The 5,369-nt window shown below is 48.0% G+C and overlaps 1 pseudogene; it reads left to right on the top strand.

Annotated features, from left to right (window-relative positions):
* The first annotated feature begins 640 nt into the window (after positions 1 to 640).
* LOC118575479 lies at positions 641 to 4,827 on the top strand (annotated as a pseudogene).
* Positions 4,828 to 5,369: the final 542 nt, after the last annotated feature.

Raw genomic sequence — 5,369 nt, 5'->3', positions numbered from 1 at the left:
CAAAAGTAACAGTTAGGAAGTAGCAATGAAAATAATTTTATGGTTGAGGGTCACTTCAACATGAGGGACTATATTAAGGGTCACAGCATTAGGAAGGTTGAGAATCACTGACATAGATAGATAGATAGATAGATAGATAGATAGATAGATAGATAGATAGATACAGACACGTAGATAGGTAGGTAGGTACATAGATAGATAGGTAGGTAGATAGATAGAGACAGACAAGATAGACAGATCTGACATTATATATACGGTGCCTATTCTTTTTTTGTTATCAGCACCATGCTTTCATAGATAGGGATGTATATTTATGACATCACCTACTCTGTTGTTACCTCACTTTCCTAGAGGCTCATCTCTAAAACTGGTTGCTGCCATACCACTTTTATACATGAAATGAAGATCACAACTCATTCCCTAGCACTGCTGACTCCATCAGGTACCCAGTAGCAGATGCTAAATACCTTGTCTGCTAAATGCCACACAAGCTTTGCAATTTAAACTCGGCCATGCTGTCCTCTGATCTCATTCTGTTTTCTTCCCAAGTATTGAGGAGGAGACACTTCATTCCAGGAAGTCACTGAGTATCTGCAGGACTCAGCAAGCAGAAGAGACCTGCAGCTCCTGTTGGCCAAAGATGACGCCTGGAAGGTGTTGGTGGCAGAGGCCTGGATTGTCCAGGTCATCTCCCCTAGACCCCAGAATGCCCCCCAGTTTTGCTCTGACCCCACAAACCTGTGCTCACCTACAGAATTCCCATTGGGCAAATATTTGGAAAGTGAGGGCACAGGCCTTGGATGAAGGCTTCTTTTGTCATGGACATGTCGCTAATGTGTGTCTTCACATGACTTCTCACACACTGACACCTATGGACTAAGAACCGTGGAGTGTCTGTGATCATCAGTGTTCCTTGTGGAGTGCAGAGTCCTGCATTTGTAAAATACCTTCCCATTGGATCTATAACACAAGTCTGTGATGTGAAGGGATAGGGTCATCCTACAGTGAACAAGCCTTCTTTCTGATGCGCTGACCTCTTCTGTTACAGGGATGAGGAAGCTGCACTGTGTAAGCTGCTCCTAGGGCTCCCAGCCCTGGGGGACAAAGAGCAGCTTCAACAAGAGCTGCAGGACAGGAAGAGGTTTCTGGAAGCTTTTCCTGAGTTGAAAAGGAAGCTGGAGGGAAACATCAGGAAGCTCCGAGCTCTGGCTGACCACCTGACCAGGTGCACAGAGCCTGTACCATCTCCAACCTGGTGACCAACTCCACCAGCACTGCCTCTGGAGTCCTGGGCATCCTGGGTGTAGCCTCTGGCTCCTGTGACAGCAGGCAGCAGTCCTGCTGCTCTCAGCCACTGGGCTGGGGCTGGGGGCAGTGGCTACTGTGACTGGTGCCGCCACTGTAGTTGTGGAGGAATCAAGCAAGTGGGCAGATGAGGCTGAAGCCAGGCGCCTGATGTCAGACACCATGGACGTTATGAAGACGCTTCTTGTCCTGGGAGAGATTGCATTCAAACTTTCTAAAAGCTCCTATGGTCTCTGCAAAAATTTGAAAACCTTAGGACAAAGCATTCATGCCATTAGGGCAGCCAGAGCCAACCCTAACTTAGTGGCAAATGCCAAGCTCCTTATGATGACTAGAAGAATCCCTGCCCAACGAGCTAACCAGATGCAGAATGTCTTTGAGGGCACTGCTCTGGCAATGACTAAAAAAGGCAGAATCAGAGGTGCCGCTGTTGCGGGTGCCTTCCTTGCACTGGATGTGTATTGCCTTGTAAGGGACTCAATGCATTTATATGATGGAGCAAAATCAGAGTTGGCTGAAGATCTGCGGGCCCTGGCTCAGGAGCTGGAGGAGAAGTTGAGAGAGATTGACCAGATCCACAAGACCCTCTAGGTGCCTGTGACAGCCTCCCCCAGCTACATGGAGGTCAATGGAGATGATCTGGACAGATTTGAGGCACTAAGACATCTTGTTAGAAGAGGATTGAGGTAGTTAGTTTTAACTGTCATCTTGACACCATCTAGAATCATGTCAGAAGAGAGTTTCAGTGAGGGATTGTCTAGCTTGAGCTGTCCTGTGGACATGTCTGGGAAAGATTTTTCTGCATGATTCTAAATGAGGTGGGTAAATTCCTCCACCATGGGGGGCACTATTCTCTGGGTATGGGTTCTGAACTGTCTAAGTAAGCATGCGTGAATTCATTTCTCATTACTCTGGACCGTGGATGCACTGAGCTATCTGCTTTGAGTTCCTGCCTTGACTTCCCACAGTGATGGACTACAGACAGCCTGGGACTGTAAGCCGAATGAAAGCTTTCTCTTCCCCTGGCTTCTGTCAGGTATTTATCACAGCACCAGAAGTGAAGGTTGGAAAGCAGAGAGTGTGGGATTGAGTCCACAGAACCAAGTGTTGAGCAGTGTGTAGTTCTGTCTCACTGTATAGTTAATATGGACGGACTGAGCGTCAAAGGAAGATGTGACAGCAGCCTGAACGAGGGACCAGAGAGGACTAGAGAATGTGGGGATGGGTCTAAAACCACACAGTGGTTTGTGGGTATGAACAGAGAGGGCTGTGTTGGTAATGAGAAGCCAGGGAAACAGAAGGGCTGGAGAAGGAGGCTCACAGCCTACCTCCCCACAGGACAATGTGCTGTGAGCCACAGTCCTTTCTGTCCAGCATCAGCTGTACCAGCTCCCCTTTGTCCATCAGGCAGCTCCCATATGATGATGGAGATGCTGAGGATGATGCAGAGCATGGTGGTGGTGACCGCACAGTGGGTAGAGCTCTTGACAAGCAGCCAGCACGTGAAGGGACAAGGTGACAGGATGGACCAATGAAATTAAAACTATTCACCATGTGTCAGGCTGGGTCAATAGTTGATTTGAGGAGAGAAGAAAGCCATGTTTGAGTACGGTCAAACAAATTGTGTGGTGGATTAATCAGCTAGTTTGGGATCATGAGACTCAGCCTGTGATCCTTGGCAACTCTCAGCTGAAGAAGAGGAAGTAAGTGAGAGATGTAGGGAGGGCTGGCCACTTGTCAAGAGCTCTACCCACTGTGCGGTCACTACCACCATCCTCAGCATCTCCATCATCATATGGGAGTTGTCTGATGGACAAAGGCGGAGTTGGTACAGCTGATTTTGGTATTATAAATTTGGTTAAATAAATATTGCTGACTTTTGGGGAAAACTGTAATAAGAAACAACCAACAGCACAAGAGATGGTGACATGCGTCCAAATGGACGACAGTGTCAGCATGACCCCGCTGTAATCTTTGTTTTTATCTTTAAAGAGTAAATTTATTTGGAGAAAGCCAAAAATCTCTCAACCCCAAGGATGGGATTTTCCAACTCAAGGCATCTCCTAAGTAATGTCTATAGATTGTGAGTCATTTTCACAGAAGACACCTTTGTACAAGTTTACATATGTTCAGGAGCTTCAGTCAACCCTTGTTTTATTTTAACAGAGGAGCAAAGTGGGAGAGAGGGATAGAACCACTTTCTCTTGGATGCAATTATCTGAAGAAAAATAGACAAAGAGGGCAAACTACCTTTCATTGTCCATGACCGCATTCAACCACGGGTATCTCTCTAAAAGCCCACTCTCTAGCTACTGGCCATCAAGTCCACTGGATAAGTGGCTTGCTATGCCCACTGCAGCAGCACACTAAACCATCGCTCCTGCACAGCAGGCTTAGGGCTCACACGGGAGACCAGGGAATCATTTTCCTGCAGGTACCCTGACTTCCTGCAACAGGAACACCTGCCATCTTTGGAGCTGGTGCCTACAGCAGTGCACATCAAAGCACACAGGTCAAGCTACAGTGTTGCCAGGGAAACCAACACCTTCAACCTGCTCTTCCCATTATTCTCTACTTTTGAAGGAAGTCAAGAAACCAACTCTCCTAAGCAGAAAACCACACACCATCTAGGTCTCATGATAGACCAGAGCACTGGTGTGTGTTCCAGTAAAGGAAACTTACAGTGTTGTGGGGTAGCCACCAGAGAGGACTACTCAGCCATGGGTTTATGCCAATAAGAAGTCTTTACGGTCATCCAGTGACTACACTGGGTGTTCAGTATCCCAGTGTAGCCCTGAGACTTTCTCAGGGTGAGCTTTTAAGCACAAAACCATATCCTGGGTTGACATACTTCAGTTAGAACAGTTAATCAGGAGCAAAACTACACAAGTAAATAGAGAGAATTTAGTGCATTTAGAGACTTTCTGAGAACAGAGACTTTGTTGGATTAAGTCTTTGTTTCCATTTTGTCAGGGGGTGCTGTCTACATGCTGAGTTTTATGACCTGAATGGTGGGGCTTCCATCATGTGTCAGCTGTGCTAAGGTCTGGAGTCCTTTTACAATGGACACCTGAAAACACCCAAGCCAAGGCTGAAGGACTGCAGCTCAAATCCCCCTATTTACACACCCCTGTTCACCACCCCAGTCCATCAGCTGAGACACTCTGACCTCCAGAGGGGAGGGCAGTAGGAAAAGGTGGAGCAGGAATCAACGATGTCAGAGATGGCTCCCTTGAGAAAAGCAGTGATTCCTCAGGCCATGGCTTCTGGTGTGTGAGATGAAATGCCTTGAGTTCCCCACTTACATGCCCGCTCCCCTTTCCTCTTCTCCCTCCTCCTCTGGACCTGTGGTGCAGTTCTGGCTCACCCACCTGAGGCTGCAGTTTTTCTTGCCCTCTCTGTTGCTGCTCTTCCGTTTCCTTCTCCAGCAGCTGTGTCAACTGTCTTTGCTCCTCCACAGAATCCACTCAGCCGGACCAGGAAGTGCTCAACGAGGAGCCTTCTTCCTCAGGAGTACTCTGAGGCTTTTGACCTGGGTTGGGTCATGTGGGGAGACCTCTATCATCACATCCATAATCATTCTGAGAGAGAGATCATCTCTGGGTTTCCATACCCTGTCATCCGTCTCTCTTCCTGGTCTCATGGTGGCCCCTGACTCCTCTGTAGTCATCACCCTACAGATTCCACTACCAAATGTTCTTCTTCTGCCTGTCAAGGAGTCGCAGCCTCAGTCATGGACTCTGCAGCCTCTGGAATCTGTCAATCTCAGCCCCATTGTCATGCATACTCTGGCTAATGCCCATCCTAGTACCCTGATGTCCATGCTAGTACCCTATGCCCATCATAGTACCCTGATGCCCATCCTAGTACCCAATACCCATCCTAGTACCCATTACCCATCCTAGTACTGAATGCCCATCCTAGTACCCCAGTGCCCATCCCAGTACCCAATGCCCATCCTAGTACCCAGTGCCCATCCTAGTACCCAATGCCATCCTAGTACCCAGTGCCCATCCCAGTACCCAATGCACATCCTAGTACCCAAAACCCATCCCAGTACTGGT

Source organism: Onychomys torridus, unplaced genomic scaffold (assembly GCF_903995425.1).
Source record: "Onychomys torridus unplaced genomic scaffold, mOncTor1.1, whole genome shotgun sequence".
NCBI lineage: Eukaryota > Metazoa > Chordata > Mammalia > Rodentia > Cricetidae > Onychomys > Onychomys torridus.
Note: the sequence above shows the minus strand (reverse complement) of the source record. Positions and strands in the feature narration are given on the sequence as shown.